Raw genomic sequence first — 23,585 nt, forward strand, 5'->3', positions numbered from 1 at the left:
AAGCACCCACCAAGAGGAGAAAACGCTGAGAGAAGAAAGGAGCCACTTTTGAGACTTAAGTATTTTTCCTCTGTTTATTTGCTAAGTTTTTCTGCATAACCGCCTATTTTGAGCATTTTCTGGCTTGTTAAATTTGATTTCTGCATTAGTAACTGTATTTAGAGCACAACCTAGAGCTGTTTACTGAATTTCCTGTTTGCACTTATTTTTAAAATCGTTTTTTTTCTCAAAACTTGCATTTTATCTGTCTTTGGCCTAGCACTCTTGTGTGGGGTTATTTACTGCACTGTTATAACTTGCTGATACTTGTTAACCTCTGCTATCTCTGAAAAAACAAAAAAATCTTGCTTTTTTCCCACTTTTCTGAGATTTAAAAAAGTTCAGTTACAGGCTTGCTGTTCTTGAACTGTTTGTAAGTTTCTGTGAGGCCATTTTTGCTTGTGCTAAAGGAAAGTCTCTCTGTTGATCAGTGGCAGTGAAAAACATTGAGCAGCCTGCCTGCCCCTGTGGGAGTGGTTACTGACTTGAAACTGTAGTTTTATTGGCCATTTTAGGTCAATTCCAAAACTCCTTCATCTTCCTCTCTTAAAACCCTCTTTTGCGAGGTTTTGTGCATTTTTGAGCATAGCGCATCAACGGGCAGCACCGCCTAATTGGGTTTAAAGTATTCCTGGCTCCACAAAGTCTGCTCTTCATTTTTTCCCTTAGAAGTGCTCTATCTCTCAATTTAAACACCATATTCTCATTCTAAGGCCCTTCACTGGTTCAATTAAGTAATCCTACAAGTTAGCACTATTAAACCATAAGCACTACTTACTCTTATACTCTCTACGATTACCCTGTCCTCTATTGGTCCGTCTTAAATTCAGTTTCCCTATTACTCTAGCATGTCCAAAAGTCAGTCAATGGTTTCCTCTCCAGTCCAGCTGGTGAATCTGGGAATCTTGAGGCAATGTTACAACTGTCTCATGTACACGGACAACCCTCTCCTCCTCCAAACAGGTTCAAATATATGTGAGAGATAAACTATTTAGCCAAACTGGAGGCTGAGCTCTCTCATCTCAAAACTGGTGTAACCAGTCAGGAGGAGAAGGTAACCTCACACAACACAATTCCAGTATCGCATAGTTCCCACCACATCAGCGAACCAAACGCATAAATACACAAAAACATACTCGGAGGCTCTAAATAAAAATCTACCTAAGCAACAGAGACCTCCAAAGCAGACATCCAAGCAAACGCTACCTTAAAACAAAACACACACAACACACAACCCACAAAGTCAGTGTGCCAAGCAGCCACAGCCCTTAAGGCTGACCACACCTGATACTCTTGTTATAGGTGACTCTATTGTCAGACACACTGACGTCCCGCTCACCAGGCTGAATAAAGAGAAGGTCACAGTGAGCTGCCTGTCGGGTGCTAGGATCAGACACATAATGCAAGCACTCTGGTCACTCCAAAGCAAATACAAATATGACTCGGTCATTGTACATGCTGGTGTGAATGACCTGAGACGTACCTCCCTGGACTACATAAAAAGAGACATAGAGGAGCTCTCTGATCATGTAGCCCAGGCTGGTATGACCCTGACCTTGAGCAGCATCTTACCCTCACCTAGAATGATGCCACAGTACAAAGACAAAATGATCGATTTTAACAATTGGCTAAAATTTTGGTGTCATTCAAAGGGGATCCAGTGTCTGTCAGCCTGGGATGACATGCTCGACAAGCCATGTTGCTTCGCTAGGGACAGCTTGCACCTATCACCACTGGGCTTTCGGATATTGGCAAAGGCTCTTGCCACCCCCATAGTGCCTTTTTTAGGCAAGGCTCAAAAGTCAAACCCACCCCCATAGACAGCACAAGGAACAAAAAACTAAGGGTAATGCTGCTAAACGCCAGAAGTCTTAACCTCAAGATGCATGCACTTGAAGCTCTCCTCAGTATGGAGAACATCGATATCTGTGCAGTGACAGAAACCTGGTTCAAGGCTCCAGAGAGCACCCCAGCACTACCAGGCTATACCTCATATCATGCTTTTCGGCCCCAAAACCCGGACCGAACCACAAAAGGAGGGGGAGTTTCCATATTTATCAAGGATATCCACACCTCCAGGTTAGTGGCATTGCACAAAGTATCTGAGACCATCCATGTGCAACTAACAGTGGGCAAGACTGCTTTTCAGTTTATAGCATCCTACAGACCACCCTCTCAAAGTCAGGAATCCCATTCGGCTTTCCTGAAAACATTGGAGAACATGAAGATCTCTCCAAACACCATTATATTGGGCGACTTCAACTACCCAAACATTGACTGGAAGCACTACTCAAGTCCCAGCACCTTAGCCCAAAGATTCCTGGAAATTATAAACTCAAATGCTATGGAACAACTAGTCACCACTCCCACAAGAGGGGACAACATACTAGACCTGATCATTACCAACATGGGGACTCTATGCTCCACACCAGAAGTATATCCCTCATTGGTAAGATCAGACCATAAATTAATTTCACTGGATGTCCACATCCCGACCCCACCCCCAGCCCAGAAAACCACAGTGAAAAACTTCCCAAAAGCGAACTTCTCACTTCTCAAAACCGAAGTGCAATCCTTCAAGGCCCCAGGGCCAGTGGAAACTACAGCCCAAACTGCAGAATCCTATATGAATGCATTCTACGGACATCTCCAGGAATGCATGGATCATGCTATCCCAAACAAAACCAAGACCCAATCATCCAAAGGCAGGCATCCAGTCTGGTGGACCATTGCCATAAATAAACTGTACAACAGAAGGAGGAAGCTACTACATGATAGAGCAAAATCCCTAATAGGGAAGGCATCTCTGATCAGTACTAGCAAAAAATTACGATCCCTCATAAAATCCTCCAAGGCCAGCTTCGAGAGAAAAATTGCACAGGACACCAAAGACAATCATAAGGCTTTTTTCAGTTATGTTAGAAACCTTGGATGCAACTCCCAGACTTGTTCTGAGTTGATTCTAAACTACAAAAAAATACACTGACCCCACAGACATCGCCAATATCCTGGCAGACAGGTTCAGTGCAAACTTCTCCACCCCCTCCCCCCAAAAGAGCAAGTATCTATCCCGGCAGAGGGCTGCCTTCCAAACATCTCAGATGCTCAGGTGAAGGCTGCCCTCTCCAAAGCAAAAAAACACTGCTTCCATGGGACTAGATGGCGTCCCAGGTTGCGTCCTACATGAACTACAAGAGGAACTAATCCCTCAAATAAAACAGCTATACAATCTCAGCCTCACTACAGGATATGTGCCCACAGAATGGCATACAGCAACAGTGGTCCCACTCCACAAAGGTGGAGCCTCTACGGACCCTGGAAACTATCGCCCCATAAGCCTGACTAGCTTAGTCTGCAAGGCAATGGAGAGGATCATCATGGAGCTCATAAACAAAGACATTGGGGATCTACAGACATTAGGTCCTACCCAGTTCGGCTTTGTCAAGGGCAGATCCTGCCTTTTGAACCTGGTTGACTTCTTTGAAACAGTCACCAAAGCCATAGATGAAGGGAAGGTAGTCCACGCAGCCTATCTGGACCTTGCAAAGGTATTTGACACAATACCCCACGCGGGCATCATAAATAAGCTATCCAGCTTAAATATAAACCCCCTATGTCACAAGATGGGTCGCAAACTGGCTCAGACAGAACCCACAGAGTGAAAGTTGCTGGCGCCATGTCAGACTCGAAACCGGTCACAAGTGGCGTCCCACAGGGTTCTGTCCTGGGACCACTCTTGTTCGGTATATACTTTTCCGAGATACAGGCAAACGTGGGAGGACTATGGCTCACCAAGTTCGCAGACTACTGCAAACTGGGCGCCATAATCAACTCTCCAGCTGACACAAACATCCTTCAAAAAGGTCTCAAAGAGATAGATAACTGGTGCCAGCACCATGGTTTAAAGCTAAATGCCAAAAAAATGTATAGTCATACCCTTTGGCACAAACAATGTGCCCACAAATTACCACATAGGCAGAAACCCATTAAGTACAGAGAAAGTTATTAGGGACCTGGGGACCCAAGTTGATAGCAATCTCTCCTTTGAAAACCACATTGCCAAAGTGGTTAGAAAGACCTTCTACATAGCCCACCTCATCACGAAGGGTTTCACATCTAGATCAAGAGAGGTAATCGTGCCCCTTTATTCATCCCTTATCAAGCCCATCATAGAATACAATGCCCCTTTTGGGATGTACCTTACCCGACACCTGCAGCAATTAGAAAGACCCCAAAAGTATCTCACCAAGAGGAACAATGGTCTCAAACAGATGCCATATGCTGCTCGGTTAAAAAAACTCCAGCTCTACTCAGTTGCATACCGCCTACTTCTAGGTGATCTATGCCTGACATACAAAGCTATGTCAAATCCAGAATTAATGGACAGGCTCCACCTCAGTAAATCTAAATCCCTTAGAGCCACACGCTCGAGGGACTTGAACCTCAGCACAGAAATAAATAGAACTTGCTGGAGGGACAGGTTCATAACCCAGAGGCTCCCTTCGCTCTGGAATAGAATTCCAGTTCATGTGAGGCAGAGCACCTCACTGAATCTCTTCAAGAAGAATCTCGATAAGTGGATGGGGGATTGTAGGTTTGTCCCAGGGATTACTCCCGTGTCACTATTATACAGAGGCACAGTAAACTAAACCTTAAAAAGGGCACAGTATACTCAAATCAAGGGGTGGCGTAAGCCATACAGAGTCGGGCTAGGCTTATAATTGCCCCAGGGCAGATAGCCTAGTATGAACCTATACCAGTCCATCACGGAGGTGGTGGACACTGACAAATGCTTTGCAAGCCTACAGACTGGTAGCTTTCGTGACCACCAGTAAAGGATCTTGACAAGGGTATTGAGAGGCAGCCAGCTTTTATTAAAAAATGTGCCAGAAAGCATCCCGTCTTACTCCTACACTTTCTAGCCATGCACCTCCAAGCAAATGAAGACCAATCCAAAGCCGCAAAAGATGCACAGACCAGGCTCCAGGTTCTCCAACTGCTTTAATACAAACAAACACAAGCACATTCACGAAACGCTTCTTCAGGTGTATGTTACATTTAATTACAACACCCTTCTTATACATTTCAAATAAAGTCCTATGACCTTTTTAGGATATATTTAAAGGTATATATTTTTTAAAAAACATGAACTTCTTTCAAAAGCATTCATATTGCATAATAAAACATTTACCATATATAAAATGAAATACAAACAACATTATACAGAATAAATTTATAATATTCATAATCTGCAATATATTGGACTAAAACTACTTGCATTAATAATCGCAGACATCTACCTGCATAGTGGTCTGTTTTTTAAAATGGGCTTTATAGCTACATGGTCATTTAGTCCCAATCCTGTGTTTGCCCTTAATCTGACTATCCATTTTGACTCTCGTCCCCTTATATCCCCTCGTCTTGGGTTATCAAAACACCTAGCTATAATCTGAAACTTAAAATTGTGTCTGTCATTAGCCTCATTAACGTGCTTAGCTAATGCATTAAAACTACTTCTTTTCCTGATATGATAAACCTGCTCCCTGATTCTATCTTTTATTTGCCTGTCTGTTTTGCCAACATAGAATTTATGGCAAAGTTGACACATGGCCTGGTGTACAACATGTTCACTACCACACGTAGCCGTAACTGTAAAATTAAAAACTTCTCCTGTGTCTGGATGTCTAAATTCTGTCTTGTCCGTCAGATGTACAAACTTCTGACACTTCCCACAGGACTTGGTTCCCTCTTGACCTACCCTATAGTTACAATCTTTCATGTGGCAAAGTTGTCTTTCATAGTTTTTTTATTTTTAAAGGTAAACTGGGGTGTTCTCTCTATAAACTTATTCACCTGTCTATCATTCATCAGGATGCCCCAGTGTTTGTTTATGACATCAGTATGTTGTGTCTTTCAGCTTTTCCCGCTTAGGGGTCGCCACAGCGAAACTCCGGTCCGCTAATGATTGGTAGTTGATTTTTACGTGCCGAGTTACCAGCCCTGACGCACAACCTTCAACGAAGGTATGCCCATTCACGCATGTCTCCACGCAGAAGACGCTCTAGCTGAGAATCAAACCGGTCAGCGTCTTACTGTGAGGCGACAACGCTACCGCAGCACCACCACCGCGGGTAGTGTTTATGACATCAGTATATAATCTTATATTCCTTGAATAGCTAAAGCACATTCTCAATTTACTTGGGTGCTCAGAGTTTCTAGCCTGTTGTGCTACTTCAGTCTCCGTCTTTTCCGAGAAATATGGTTTGGCTTTAGTGTTCCTAAATCTCTTCACACCATCCATGCTCTTATGCACTAAATGTTCATTATAGCCCCTAGCCGAGAGTTCCAAGCCCGTCATTACTACCTGCTACCTACTAATGAAGACCAATGGCAAACCAGAGATGCCAGGGATCCACACAGCATGCAGCGTTTCTCTTGCTGTACAATGCCAAAAGACTGCAGAAAGGTGATGGCTGATGGCAAAGAAGAAGTAATGGAACAGAGGTAGCTGTCATCGATTCTGCTTATTTTTCTGAGATCCCAGAGTTTCTTGCACCAGTAGCTGTAGTAGCAAGTAGGTAAGAAGTAAAGGTTTGGAAGTGGCATCCCTCCTTAATATAGGCAATACATTCAACTGCACTGGAAAGGTGTTATTTGAAAAAAAAAACAAAAAACAGGACTTGCACGAGTGCCCAAATGAAGGTCAAAAACCAAACTCCTTAGATAAGCACAAGCACTTTATTTCCTTAACGCTGCAACACAAAAGAATACGTTTTCGACATAGAATCCAAGTCTTCATCAGAGATGAACAAATCACAGCAGACCTTACATCATGTACATGCTTCTTCTTCTGCGTTAGTGATGTGAAAAAGAAAGTTGCGCCTTACAGAAATTGCCTGTAACATTTTCATGGTGTTGGGGAACTTTGCCTATCGTTTCATACATATAAAAAGTTGAATGGTATAAAATGATGTAAGGTCTACTGCGATTTGTTCATCTCTGATGAAGACTTGGATTCTATGTCGAAAACGTATTCTTTTGTGTTGCAGCGTTAAGGAAATAAAGTGCTTGTGCTTATCTAAGGAGTTTGGTTTTTGACCTTCATTTGGGCACTCGTGCAAGTCCTGTTTTTTGGTTTTAGTCATTTTCAGACTTGCACACCTCTTTCGATTTGGTTTTGTTATTTGAAAAAGGTAATATGCAAGAAACAAAAGGGATGCATTTCTTCTGCCATCACTGACTGGAATTTTAGAAGGTGTTAAATTATTTGAACACGGTAATTTGCAAGAAATAAAGGAATACATTTCTGCTGCCATCCCTGACCGGAATTTTAGAAGGTGGTGATATTCTTCTAACATGGTAATGTGCAAGGAATAAATGAAGACGTTTGACCAGTGTTGTATGTATCTGTGAGGCAAGTGACAACTGCGCCCTGTTTGTATTTTTAGGTGATAAGGTGATATTGCATTGATTGTTTGCTTTATTTCTGGTATGTTGGGTGATTGCTATTGCATTGACTTTTACATATTACTGCATGCATATTCGTATTGAAGACCTGCTGGTAATTTAAACATGGCATGGCATTCGAATTACCATGTGTGCCACTCATCTGGGGTTTCTATGCCCATTTCGCATGTCAGTCAGTCCTGGCATGCCCAAACCTGCGCAGAACTAAGCGCGAGGTACTTCTCTAATATTATACCAGCACTTTTTCTAGTGTGTATATACACTTGCATTTTTTGAGGTAAAAGAGGTTCATAACTGTAATGCCCATTATCATTTATTAGTATTTTTGACTTTCTCAGAAAGCACCACAGTTTTGAGCTAAAGTATGAGAGAGAGGGAGGGGTGAGAGGTTATGTCTGACTGTAATTTTCCAAAACTACCTATCCGAGGAGACTATGCTAGAGCAGGTATTTTTATTAGTATGCAGGTTTACACCTCTGTGTTATGAAAGCTGTGGCTACATGACACCTTTTAGATTATGAGGTGTATATTTAAAGCTACGTAAAAATTACGAGGATTTGGATTTTATGCAGTTTGAGGGGTTCATAGCGTTTAAAGTTGAGTAGGTCAAAAATCTCGCTCTCCGCAACACAACAACACTCTGTGGACTGCCTCCGCTTGAAGATGTAAAAATATCAAAATACAAATTCCACTGCCCGTGGCTCAAAGTATGTTTATTATGACACAAAAATGTTAAGCGCTTTCACTCACAACAAAGTGAGCTTCATCAGAACGTTTGAGCAGGTGTTAAAAAATGTTTAAATGTTGCCACTGGCGCCAAAAATGTAATGCGTTCAAAATAGTATTTAAAGCTAATCTACATACATAAAAACACTTATTCTCATCCTGTCAATTCGTGCCAAATGTACAAACCATTGCAGATCACATAATCTTCACATAATAAATACGTATAAACATATAATGAACTGTATAAAATGTGTTCAACTATAAAAAAGTATGTGTGTATACATATGTTAAAAATGTCAGTACTGTACATCAATAACTGTCATTACCTAATATCCAATAAAGGTTTAATGGATATGTGGTCGTTCAAACCTGGTGGTGTCCTGGTATCAGTCAATAGTTGCCACCAGACCTCCTTATAGGATAATATACTTTTATTATTACCCCCCCCCCCCCCCGGGATCTGTGACCACATTCTCCAAAATAGCAAATTTAAAATTATGTTTTGCTCCAAACTTTTTTATATGTCTATATAAGGCATTTTTTGGGTCCTTCGTCCTAATACTGTGCAGGTGAGGGAAAGGGGTTTGAGAGTTACAGGATCAGACATCATTATTACGCACACCTCAAAATGTGGCGTTTGTGGCCAGTGTTTTGCCATTAATGAAGATGTTGGACTGGTCCTGGACAACATCAATAAGACTAAGTTAAGTTTCAAACGGGGAAACTGCAACTCGAAAATAGTAATATATATGGCTAAATGTGAGGCCTGTCCAGGGTACTATATAGGAAAAACTGAGAGGAATTTTAAGAAGCATATTTACGCTCACCTGTACAGTATTAGGACGAAGGACCCAAAAAATGCCCTGTATAGACATATAGAAAAGTTTGGAGCAAAACATAATTTTAAATTTGCTATTTTGGAGAATGTGGTCACAGATCCCGGGGGCGGGGGGGTAATAGTAAAAGTATATTATCCTATAAGGAGGTCTGGTGGCAACTATTGACTGATTCCACGACTCCACCAGGTTTGAACGACCACATATCCATTAAACCTTTATTGGATGTTAGGCAATGGCAGTTATTGTTATACAGTACTGACATTTTTAACATATGTATACACACATATATTTTTTTTATAGTTGAACACATATTTTATACAGTTCATTATATGTTTATGCATTTTTATTATGTGAAGATTATTTGATGTGCAATGGTTTGTACATTTGGCACGAATTGACAGGATGAGAATAAGTGTTTTTATGCATGTAGGTTAGCTTTAAATACTATTTTGAACATATTACATTTTTGGCGCCAGTGGCAACATTTAAACATTTTGTAACAGCTGCTCAAACGTTCTGATGAAGCTCACTTTGTTGTGAGTGAAAGCGCTTAACGTTTTTGTGTCATAATAAACGTACTTTTACTCTGAGCCACGGGCAGTGGAATTTTTATTTTTTTACATCAAACGGCGGCAGTCCACAGAGTGTTGTGTTGGAGGAGAGCGAGATTTTTTATGTTCTTTATCGCTGTTGCAGCTTTTTTCTTGGACTGAACATCTTTCTGTGGATAAAGTTGAGTAGGTTAGGAAATCAAAAAGAAAAAAAATGGACCAGGGAACAGAATCTAAAAACTACAATGGAAGCTCCTGGTAGGGAAAAATGGATAGCTATTAACATGTTGTGGTTTCACCATAAGACTTGCTAGGGGGCTAGTAAAGTTAATGTCTTCTGGCACCTGTGAGGGTTCCAGTAGTGCAGTTAAAGATTAAGGAGTGTTGTAGACACCAGCCTCTGTAGCCGCTACTGGGAAGCGTTTGGGTTACTATCAGAATAGCCTGTGTCCCACTCCAAGAAGTGACCATGGTCGCTACCAGTGAGCTCTGCATTTCACCTTCAGCAGGATGACCTCTGATGCTTTCCGAGAGGTCAGCCTGATGAGTACTGGAGACCCAGCGATAATGGTTAACTATGGACCATGCCATTGTTTTTTGCTTAGCTCTCAGAAAGTTATGGCACTTGTGAAACCTTTTAAGAGCTGATGTATATCATCTTGGTCACAGCTCTCAACTTCTTTGCTCAATAAACAGGAACAAAGCTAAAAATAATGTGTGGGAAAACCTGTTATTCTTATTCATACCTTTCAAGTGACCTCATTGTGAGGAATGCTCCTCATTTTTGAGTATTAAAAGTCCATTTTCTCACTTTCACATTTTAAAGGGCATGTTACACATTCAGTGTTAAAAATTTTTTATAATTAATGTCAGGGATAGGCAAGAGATGTCCTCATCAATGATGAAAAGCTTTTTGCTTTTATCATATTTAGTGACGGTGACTCCCGTGCACTGGCCCAGTAATCAAGGAGCCTCAGTCCTCACCACTAGCACCAGTGAGGGGCGTGCACATTGGAAAGGATAACAAGTACACACACAGTAAAGTACAATTTCCCTTAAGAGCACACAGTGATCACAGTCAGTATGGGGCTGGTTTCTCCCCAGATCCCCAATACCGGAAGAATGCAAAGTACCTGTAATCACTGCTGCACAGGTAAAAAAAAAAACACTCTCCAAAGCCAAGTACACAGCATACTTAGGACCTGACAACATCCCAGGCTGTGTTCTACATGAACTACAGAGCAACCTGGCACCCCACCTAAGTACCATGTTCAATCATAGCCTCACCTCAGGCTTTGTGCCCACTGAATGGCGCACAGCAACAGTTATCCCACTCCACAAAGGGGGAGCCACCACAGACCTCGGGAACTACTGTCCCATTAGCCTGACGAGCATGGTCTGCAAGGCTATGGAGCGTATCGTCATGGAACTTATAAACAATAACATTGGTAGTCTCCAAACTCTGGACCCTTCCCAGTTCGGGTATGTAAAAGGCAGATCATGTCTCCTAAACCTGATAGACTTCTTTGAAGCGGTCACCAAAGCCATAGGCTGTGTGAACCACCTTACCCTCATCTATCTAGATCTCGCCAAGGCTTTCGACACCATCCCCCACTCTGGAATTATAGACAAACTCACTAAACTAGGTATAAATCCCTATGTCACAAGATGGGTTGCCAACTGGCTCACTGACAGAACCCACACTGTGAAAGTAGTGGACTCTAAATCCAGCTTCAGACCAGTGACACGTGGAGTACCACAGGGCTCAGTCCTAGGTCCTCTCCTGTTTGGTATCTACTTCTCTGTAGTACAGGCTAACACAGAAGGTCTTTGGCTAACAAAGTTCACAGATTACTGCAAACTAGGAGCCATAATCAAAACTCCTAACTATGTGGACATCCTACAAAAGGGCCTCACTGAGACAGATGCCTGGTGTCAAAGCCATGGCCTCAAGCTCAGATCCAAAAAGTGCATTGTCATCCCTTTTGGTAAAAAAAACTGTACCCATGAATTACCACATAGGCGGTAGTCTATTTAACACCAAAAGTGTGATGAGACCTTGGGACACAGGTGGACAGTAGTCTTTCCTTTGATAATCGCATCGCCACAGTAGTCAGGAAATCCTTCTACGTGGCACACCATCACAAAAGGTTTCTCATACGCCTCTTTTGGTATGTACCTCACAAGACATCTACAACAACTGGAAAGGCCGCAGAAATACCTCACAAAGAGGATTACTGGCCTCAAACAGATGCCCTACGTAGACCGTCTCAAAAAATTCCAGCTTTACTCTGTCGCATATTGCCTACTCGGAGGCGATCTCTGCCTAACATACAAAGCTATATCAAACCCAGAGCTGTTGGACATGCTCCACGTAAAGAAATCCCAGTCCCTCCGAGCTACACACTCTAGGGACCTAAACCTTGTCACCACAATAAACAGAACATGCTGGAGGGATAGATTCCTGTTCCAGAGACTTCCCATACTCTGGAACAAACTACCTATCTATATCAAACAAAGCTCCTTATTAGCACTCTTCAAGAAAAATCTTGATGATTGGATGGGAGATGGGAAATTCACCCCAGGGATCACTTCTGTGGCTCTGCTTGACAGGGGCACAGGGAAATAATTTTCTTGGGTGGCAAAAGCCAGGGTACCGTTTGGCTAGGCTTATATAGGCCCTAGGGCCAATAGCCTAGTACCTACCTATAAAATTAAAATAAAAAAGTCTCCCCACTGGCACAGCTATAGGGTACAGATCTCAGTTGAGTGGTCAAGCCAAAACCTCCAGCACCCTCTCTGTCCAACCAGTCATTTGTGTCCCTGCCCAAGTAGCTGACACAGACACACTTTGAGATATGACTTGTATGCAAACACACAAACACTCCTGGGGAAGGCTGGCACAGGTTCTCCAGCTATGCCCACTTCTCTCCAGACTGTAAGGTAGAAATCACTGCCACCAACCACTATTTATCAGCTACTAATAAGACCCTTGCCAAAGGGTGTCCAATTTTATTGTGCAATATTATTATCCAATTAGTAAGTGTGACAAACGGCAAGGCTATTGGAGTGGCTTTGTACAGTATCACCAAATGCATGCAAGTACTCTAGAGCTTAAATTCTTTACACAACGGCCACATTTGAAAGGTTTAAACATATTTAATAATAAAACACAAGACCATGCTTATTACTTCAACATAATGACATTACAGAGTTCAGGAATCAGTAAAACAATATTGTAGGATAGTCTGACATAAATATAGATAACAGCTGGACTAATCTGACTATTTCTATCTATCTCTAAGAGAAGTCACTATTCTAAATACTACTTGCATACAGAGCAAGCAAGTGTTGGTGAGTGGATGATCTTACTAGACCCAAGACAAGATATACAGTGCTCAGTCTTTCTGTCTGAGAAAGTCTTGCATTGATAATACACAGCACTGCTGACTCATCTCAGATTGCATAATTTTTATCACTTCTCCTTTAGTTCCCAGGCTAAAAGGAACTCAAAATTTACATTTCTTTGTAAGCTTAACTTGTCAGGAAACCACAGCAATAAAAGCCATTTTACATGTAAAACCTAGTAATTCTCTCTTGCCTTAAAACAATAGAAAGAATTTCAACCCCAGAACATCCAGTCTCTGAGCTTGAGATCAAACAGTCATACAGTGCTTTACTTATCAGCTTTCTTCCAGCAGGGTGCACTGTGGTTACATTTTTGAAGCTCAGAACATACACAGTCTTCTTGAGTGTAGTTTTCTTACATCTGTAAAAACAAGCATGTGGGGTCATATTAATATTTACAGTGACATAGCTAGATAGAATTTTGTAAATAATTCTAACTAAGATAGACTGCAGGTGGAAACATTCACCGCTTAGGAAACTAAGATATGCCTGTAGGCTGTCTGCACATCTGGCTATACATTCTGGCCAAATGCAACAAAGACAAAGTATATCAGGACTGGATGTGGTAGGGAGTACTGCAAGAGATCAGGGGTCTGGGCAGCCATACAAAGACTGGATAGCAGGTGTGGCAAAGAAGAGCCAGTGTAATATTAGATGCCAAAAATGACTCATAGGACATGTTTGCTACAGAAGGTGGATTACAAACATAGAAACAGTTCACAAAGCTGGAGGAGTTTCAGGTGGTAGATTGGATTGAGGGACTGGGCTGGCAGCAGCTGTAAAAGTGTCTGTAGGAAACACACCAGGTTAATAAGGTTTCCATGGATTTAGTTGAAGTCGGATTCCACCAGAGGTAAGTTTTGCAACATTTTGTTAACCTGCTCTAGTTTTGAGTGCTGCTTTGGTGGTGGTCAAACTGAGTTTAACTCTCCTCCTTAGTAACTGCTCAAGCAAGATTGGGTAGCCCTTTGATGATTCATCCAGCTGATGTAGTTGTTTCTGTGCAGACACGTTATGCAGCATGGCACACACTACAGATATCTCTCTGCAAGTCTTGGATGAATACTGCACTTTCTCACTAGATGCATCCAGGCAGTGGAAGTATCCCGTTAGTTGGCTGAAACTGTCTCTTCCCCACTTTCTGTGTTTCTATAAATACAGTGTTACGTGCCATCTCTGCCATTGTCCAGCATTTATCTGGCATCACCTGCAACAGCAAAACAATTGTTTGGCCTGCTGCCTGCTTGTATGACAACTGTACCTTGTTTCTGTACAAGACTACGTGTGCACCTACCAAGTAGAAGACCCCGTCAGAAGTCTCTCCAACACTAGCATGTATGTAAATAATGCCGAACTGCTTGGGGGGGGGGGTGCAACAAAACTTTATTTTGCTATGTGGAGTTTTCTTTTTGTTAAAACACCTTTTGTTAAATTACTGTTTAAGACGTACATAGGTAAGGATATAGTAAAAGAAATCATATTGACATTTTATTTTTCTGTTTAAGCTCAGTATACAATTACACACATTTTTTATCTTTATAAAAGTGTTTCAGCCCAACATTGCATAATTTGTTTAATTCATGCCTTCCTTTAAACCTCACTCTTCCTAAATGCTACTCTGCATGTGTTGGTCCGACAAATTCCATTTATTTCTATGTAATTCGCTCCTTCCTTTTTCTAAAGATCCCTCTTCCACTTATTTTCTCTCTCTTACAATGTTCAGTACATCAAATACATTTAGTTTACAGCTTGATTTACATTTTCTAGCAATTTTTTTGTGGCTATGTGGCTAACAGAATTAAACATAAGGCCTCATAGTGTCTCGCAATTCAGATTGTGTCCCCCAACTGAAAATAATAATTTCCTTAGAGCAATTTGCTTCCCTGGTTTTCCTGACTGCATACTCTACTGGGAATTTTAAAAATCTATCAACTTGTTACGCTTCCAAAAAAAAATATTCCCAGTTACCTCTTTCTTCCCTAGCACACCTCCAATATTTGCAATCTACCCAAGAAATAATTCTTTCAAGTCTGCTTGAGTTATAAAAATACCTATGCAAATACTTCAAAGCAAAACTTCTAAACATTCTGGACTTTGCTTACTTTGGAGCCATAGACATGTCCTCCCATTGTTCATTTGTAAATTTATTTTCCAGCGTCTCTTCCCAAAAAATTTTAACCTCCCCTGATTGAAGTCTTATAGTTATACAATATTTTATATGCCTTACTAATTATCCCTTTATAATAGCCACTTTTGTTTTAGATTCAACTAAAAACTCTACCAGAGTAAATCTTTCTTTTTGAGACTCCCTATCCATTTCTGTTTGCCTTTACTCTATCAATCCCTACATGCAGTTCAAACCTTTTCTTGGCCTCCTCTCACTCTTTTCCCTTTCTCTGTCTAGTTATTTGCTTCCAATACCTTGGTTCCTTTGCCAGTTTTCTCCAGTAAATTCCAGTCTTCTGTACCCCTGCTTGCAATCATCCCTCTTGGCAAGGTCTCCTTTCTCCATTTTCATGTTAGCTTAGTACTTGAAATGCTATTTGCAACTTTATGGATATAATATTCTGTATGGTTGTTATTATTATCCTTAAGAATCTGCATCCAAAATCCAGCTGTTCTTATTTGTTGACCCCCCCCTCTTCATCATGATCATCCTTTTCCACTTTGAATTTTACGCACAGTCCAGTGCACCATATTTAGCACTCTGCTTGTATGTTATGTATTTAAGTCTTAATTGTCTAGCTGTAAAATATCCATTAAAATCCAGTAATCCTAAACTACCCTATTCTATTGGGAGGATCAACATATCCCACATAGCTCTTGACCTCTTTCACTCCAAAGATAAATTCTTCCAACTCATTTAATTATTGTCTACAACTTCTCTTGTTGATTAAAAATGTACCTAACCTGTATGTAACACTAAAGGGAGTAAAACATTTTCACTGATGGTGTCTTACTATTCATATCCATAAATCTTCTAATTTCTGAGTTTTTGTCTTAGCTTTTGTTTGTTTTGTGTATTCTCGCATTTCTGCAAGTACTGTAACAGAAACCTTTATAATCCATACTCCTAAACGCTTATCTTGCTGTGTCCCTATAAATAGGGATATTGCTAAACCAGTTCATGAGTGGCTACATAATTTACAGTTATAGCCTTTGAAAAGGCTTGAAATGTCTCAGTGTTCCCCAACACAAATATTTCATTGCACAAATTAATATAATCTGCAAATAAAGCTAAGTTCTCTTGATTACCATATCCTATATGTGTGTATGATGTATACAATTTTGCTCATTATTAAATAATTTTATTAACTGACATTGTGGCTGGTCAATCAATGTTTTCTTTAGTGATTTAGAGAGTGCTTATAAATGCCTTGATAACCTCCCGGGCCACAATGAAAGCCTGGCTGCTTATGTCATTTGCTACTATTTGTTTTAATATCTAGTTTTCATTAATTAGGCACCCCCATAGGGCATAAAGACACTATGATTGGTGGAAGCATTACTGTATTATTTTGGGGAAGGAATACAGCTGGAAATCTGTGTCAGGCCTTCCCAGAAGTGTTTGGATGTGTGAATGTATCGGAGGTCTTAAACTGGGCAACACTGCCCTGCGGTGTGTTATAAGGAGTTATATTTGGGGTGGACAGAAGAATACAGTCCAGTTCCAGGTTATAGAGCATGTTCTTGTTGTGCTGTTAGGGGAAGATTATGAAATATTACTCCAGACAAGTCTCACACTGTGGAGTCAGTAGTGAGGAATGAAGCTCTTTGGTTACTGACCCAGGATAGTGGGAGATGTGGTGGCAGTTCAGTGAGATATTGTCTGGATGTCACAAACTGAATTCCTTTTTTTTTTTTTTTTTTTTGGACTTCAAGAGTTGGAAGGCCTTTTTTTGCCCACAGTTTTGGGTTGAAAGAGGGTACAAGACTGGAGACTGCCCAGGGTTCTAATTGACCTAGCTACTTGTTTTGGTTTTGTTGGGCAGGGGGCAATGATTGCATGTCACCAGAGGCATGGAATATAAAGGCTAGCTATTGTAGATGTTATTCTTACAAAAACTAGTGATGTATACAGTGACATCTAATCCTGTATATTGCATTATAGCTGTTGCAGTACTCCCTGCACTTATATAAAAATTGAACATAATTTCACTTATGCTACTTTATTAGTCAAGTAATGATTGCATGCTTTAGTTACTAACATTGTTAATGCTGTTATGCTAATTGTGCTTTCCCTTTTGTTGAATATTGTGTACTCAGCATTCGATCACACTAGTGGGTAGTGTTACAAGGGGAGCTTTGACTCCTTCCCAAAAAACCCACAGTGAAGAATATTATGGATCACAGTTGTCTAATGTGCCTCACAGGATCCCAGTTAATACTGCATTGCAGATCAGTTTTCCATTACCGAAAGTTTGCAGTAATAAGTAGGTTTCAGGTCCGGCCATCACAGTCTCTAAAATTATCCAATTCCAAGCATTTTTGCATACAGACCATTTCCTGTATAGAGGATGACTGCCAACATTGCGAAAAGGAAAATATTATAGATGATTAGTGTGTTCACAGTGTAATAATGCTCTCTGCACGTGTCTTGTGAAACTTCAGTTTAGTTGTGTAGTATGTCTTTTTGTGTAAACATATGAGATCTGAATTGTATAATACTTTTTCTACATCTGTTTGCAATGGCTTCATAATTCATTTTTGAATTTTGTCTGCTCAGTTTCACTGTTCATAGTATGCATGAAACCTAGAATTTGTAGACCGGTAGGTAGGTTTGGACTAAAGATCCTCTTCGGCCACAGCTCAGGCTAGAGGCACACTTGGAAGGAAAACTATACAATCCAGTACATATTCAGCAGACCATTATTGTAACTAGGAAAATGAATGCAATCAATGTATTTGAAAATTCTCCGCTTACAGTAGTGGGGAAGTATAACCACATTTACAACCTGCTAACAAGTAATTTTACACTGTGTACAATTAGCATACTTATGCTAACATGCAAACTGGAACTTTTCTTTTGAAGATATCTTAGAAGTAATAAAATAGATATGCAAGAAGATGGTCTTGGAGAAACATGATTATAATAGCAGTATAGGAAGGGAAGAGTTGGACTGGAGATAGTGGATAAGTCTGGTAGAATAAGGTATGAAATGTAAGATTAGTAAGAAAAAGAATGTGGGAACAATTAGTGTACAAAGAACTCTGTAGAATAGGGTTAGGGAAAGGGGATTGAACACGTGTTACTGCTAAGGGAAATAATTCTGGCTAAGTTAGCAATAATGTGATTAGAAGTGATAGAGGAAGGTACTTAGCCTGTGTATGTGTGAGTATGACATAGCCTTAACATCTGGTTGACTTCAGCTTTTCACGACTTGTATTTTAGTGTTCGTTGCACTGTATTTGGCTTTAATGGAAAGTATGCAATGCTAAGTATCCCCACAAATGAATGTAACAGTTTTACTTTTAGGTAAAGATGCTACACGATTTGGAAGTATTGACAACACCTGTACAGTGTGGCAGTTTGAAGAACGTGCCTTCAAGCAGCGAGTCGGACAGTGACCTTGTCTCTGCTTCACAGCACATGGAATGTGCTAATGTTACTAAAATCGTGACCTCTTCACCACTTGGTCTATTTGATCATCAGTACACTGTACCGCTATATACCATACACTGTCACGCTTTATTCTGTTTAGCATCAACCAAGAACTGCAGTGGTAAGTCAATATCCACGTTGACAAATTATTGCTGTTTCTTAATTGCAGAGCAAAATGATCGTTAGAAGTTAAGATTTAAAGTGTACTATATACATGTAATCTGCTGTGTTGCAGGAAATTGTTTAGCAGGTTGCTTTTGCTTACTGAAACAACCCTTAATTTTTGGGAAGTTGATATGCAACCCCTTTGCAGATGTGATGTTCCCGTTCATGCATAGCTAAAGATAACTGTTTCTCATTGTTTTGTAATTGCCTTGAGACCCAAGTTAAACTACTAATCACAACGGTTAGTTTTTGGGAGGTATAATTGGTGAAAGACTAAAATGGTGGTGCCAGAGCAATGCATTAACACTGATTGTTTAAAGTAATACTTGCTGTGGTATGCTTTTACCACCATCACATTTTAGGTTTTGAAGTCAGCAGCAGTGCGGACAGATAGAGAAACACTGGGAAATGACTTATGAAATCTGCACAGACGGGAAGTCCTAAGGCCAATTGGGCTGTCCAGGTAATATGCTGATGAGTGGACTGTTACAAAGGAAGGAATTTTATGTACATGGAAGTCAAATAGTTACATTTCTGTAGGTAGATCAAGATTGTACCTTCTTTCAGTTTTGTTGCTGTGGTTTATAATTTGTGTGCAGTACTTGCAGTTCTCTATGAAATTTGTTCTTCTACATTGTAACAGTAAGCGATGGTAGTGTTGTGCAGGTGCTAAACATGTTCTGGGCCAGGAGGATAAGTATAGTATCTTAACGGGTATGTATTGGGTGGCAGGTGCCATCTTCTTCCTCTGTATGGTGTGTGCAGAGCAAAGGAACATGTTGTACTAGGTGCTGTTTTCCTAGGCATACAGCCAAATGGAGAAGTATAAGCCATTATGGACCTGGAAACAAACTGCATCAAGTTATACATGACTGTTGCAGTTAAATATTTGGTCTACTTGCAATATAGTAACTGTATGTATACATACTTCTGACCTGTTCAGGAATGTTAGATGCAAAGAATCCTCCATTATTTGCATTTGCATATGCAGTAATTAACCTTTACCACAAAAATGTATGGGTTACTGTTGACAGTAAAATTGGCTAAAGTAGCTCTGATCTACCTTTTCTCCCCTTTTACATTTATTTGTCAATTGATTAGTGTGAAGTGGTTCAGAAGCTTTTGGCTTTATTAGGAGCAACATAATCCCCTTTTATATTTGTCAATTGATTAGTGTGAAGTGATTCAGAAGCTTTTGGCTTTATTAGGAGCAACATGAGTTGTATTCAAAGACTTACTTTTTAAACTACCGTATTTTGTAGTGTATCCTAAGAAAAAAAGGATATTTACCTCACTGCCATTCCTGTGCTCCAGCTCAGCTCTGCATTTGTAGACTGACACCCTACTACTGGAGTTGCTGTCCTGCTTCGCTCTGCTCCCAGCAACACCAAAGCTATTACTTTTTTCTTTATATATCTATTGTATTCTGTCTACCTATAATTGATTTTATACCACATTCTTAAGGTGAAATCCATTTTCATCGTTGTACACATTTTCAAATATTATTGCAACACTGACCATTACCAGCTAGACTGTTGCAAATGTTTAATTTTGCTAATTAATCCACAGTTAAACGAAATCTGCTCCCTATTGAAACGGCACTCAAAATGCTGAGTGCGAAAAGTTTAAAAAAAAAAAATCAACTGACCTGGAAAAGAGTGCATCTTGAAAATCACTCTTCTCCTTAAAGCTTCTTTTTTCGCAGAGGGGGCAAGCCCCCTGTATTCCCCACACCCCCTGAACTTGTATATAGCAACTTTGAGATCATCATACCTCAGAGGAAAGAGAATATTCCAAGAAATGGCATCTCTGACTTGGTATATCTAAGGCCATTCTTTCAGCCATTCAGTCTCTGGACATTTCAAAGAGTCACTGACAGGTAACAATTCGGTTGGAAATGTTTTTCTACTGTTTATGCAACACTCTTAACCCAAATGGTTATATAATCAAAAACCTCCTTTATTTTTTGTACTGATTATAAGTAAGCTTTAAGGACAGCTACAACCTAACAGTCAGTCAGATACAGCTCTTTACAAAAAAACAAGTCACTGTTATAGTACTAAGAGAATTGTGGGAAGACTTCAGTCTTGTACGATTCCTGACAACTAAGAAATTTTACATTATGTATTAAGATTCTCTCTCTTAAAATACAAAACAAAAAACTGCCAAATCCTTTCTGAAAACCCAAAAGCACAGAGTTCTATGATCCAGACTCCTGTCTTACTCTTTGGTGATTGCCTAGACCCAGGATCAAGTCACAGTAGTGTAAATAAATTGCTGTTAATACTACTGAATGTTAGCAGTATAAATAATAAATGAATACAATTACATGCATGGTCAACTTTACATAATTTTAAGACTGACATTACAGAATCCTGTTTTGAAATACAATTCATGGCTAAAACACTTCACTACTGTCACCTCTAACTGTCTTGGCTCTAGGCTATGCTGGGGGGTATACTTGTACAGTTTTACTGCTGTCCATCTCTCATAGCACTGAATTCAGATCCAATTCGTGGCTAAAACACTTTTCACTACTGTCACCTCTAACTGTCTTAGCTCTAGGCTATGCTGGGGGGTATACTTGTACAGTTTTAATGCTGTCCATCTCTCATAGCACTGAATTCAGATCCAAGTGACTCGACCCCCAATTCATCAGTAATAGAATTACCTCTCTGACATAACAATTTTTTTTCTTGCTAGATATTCCACCAACATCCTCCATATCAACTCTAGGAAATGTCTTAAAATTTTAATTGTCTAAGGATATTTTGTATCTCCTAGTACCTAAACCTCAACGGAGATATTCCCCTTAACATGTGTAATCAAAAACTTCCTACTTGTTACTAGTTAAACTAGGAACTCTATGATTTGAAATCAAATTGTGGAAATCGCCCTGTTTTCCCCATTTGCTTCATGAGGTTGAGATGTTACTTCATCTGTCATGATACTCTCAATTCAGTGCCACGCCCCTACCTTCTTCCACCAACATGGCAGATGCTTGGGTCTTAACTTGCACCTATCCATCCATTAATTTGCTGAATGCCTTTGTTTCCTCTTGCCTTATTCTTGACCATCCCAAATTTTCTTGACTAAATTGTCTTCTGCTTTCCTGCACATGTGCCTAAATCACAGTAACCTGTTCTTTGACATTTTCTGCAAGGAGCTACTTTGTCTTCTGCTTTGATGTTTTCATTTCTTTGTCCCACAGTGAGCATCCTGCCACACATCTTGGGAACTTCATCTCAGCAACCCCTAGCTTCCTCCGCTGCTCTACCTTCACAGTAAGACTGGTTGCACTACTGTTTTGTACATCTTACTTTTCAGCTTCTTTGTATTCGGTCATGTACTACCTTCACAGTAAGACTGGTTGCACTACTGTTTTGTACGTCTTACTTTTCAGCTTCTTTGTATTCGGTCATGTACTATCAATGGCACTAGCCATTTGGCTGCATGCCCCTCTAATTCTAATTGTAACCACCACCTCATTCAGACTTCTTCTCAACCACCCCTCTCGGGTACTTGAAGCTATTAACGTGTTACACCCTTTTCTATTTTTAGCTCTGTTGTCAGCTTCTTCTGATTCCCTCATTTTACTGTCATTGCACCTTTCTTATCTGTACTTGCTTTCTTTCCAGGTGCCTTCCGTGTTGAGTTCCATCCCCCCTATACTTTGATGAAATTCTTGTTTAGAGTCTGCCTGTAATGCCCCATGTGCATACAGCAGCTTTGTTGATATGCCCCTTCTGACCTGTTTGCTAATGTAGTCCATCACCAATATGAACAACTCAGTGGACTCAGAACTGAGTCCTGATGTACACCCACTCCCACTGGAACACCTCTGCGAATCTGAACATTATTTGTACTTGTGTCACTGGATCCTTGTACACAGCCTACAATAATTCTACCAGTGTTTCTGGGACTTTAAACCATTGAAGGACTGCCCAGATCAGCTTTTTTTTGAAACCTTGTTATATGCTTTCTTCTAGTCTAGAGATGCCCAGTTAGACCCTTTAATATCTAGTTTCTTCTCCGCTAGCTGTTTAACTGCAAACATTGGATCAGTTGTGTCGCATCCTGATCTGAATCCAAACTGCTCATATGTCATCTTGGTTTCTAGTACTGTGCATGTATCAATCACCATCTCTAGAATTTTCACAGCTGTGAGCAGTATGGAGACCACCAGCTCCTCTCTCACTGCATAAATGTCCATAGATTATAGGTAGTTACTTGGCTAATGACTGGGGGGGGGGGGTAGCTTTCGAAGCCTAGCCAAGTTTTCCCAAAAGAATAATGAAATCCTGTATTCAAATGGTTCTTTTACACGGGCACTATAATGATTATTATTCTGTCTTCTGGGTATGCTTTTGTCTCTTGTGTACCTTTCGGAGCCATTTCTTCTAACTCACCCAACATCTTGATCGTGTCTGCTGTGACCTCATGTGAGCCCAATGCTTTCAAACATTTTCATCAAACTATGTCTGGGGTAGTATATCCAACTATGTCTGGGGTAGTACATCCTTCTGTGGGGGTTTTCTTCATTGAGAAGCTACTGAATATACTCCTTCATTCTGCCATTGGTGTCCTGTGAGCTGGAGAGCAGGTTGTTCTTTCATCCTTCATGAACGGTGTCTGTAGAAATTGATAGCACTGTAGAATACTGGAATGAATGTCTTTATGTTTTAATTACCCATAACTGTGCTGACAGGACCTTTATGTGCCAAGTCTTCTTGTACCATTTTAGAGTAAAAGTCTGCATACACTGTAGTTAGGTTAAGAATCTTCTAA

Source organism: Protopterus annectens, chromosome 1.part0 (assembly GCF_019279795.1).
Source record: "Protopterus annectens isolate FY-2018-M chromosome 1.part0, PAN1.0, whole genome shotgun sequence".
Classification (NCBI taxonomy): Eukaryota; Metazoa; Chordata; order Ceratodontiformes; family Protopteridae; genus Protopterus; species Protopterus annectens.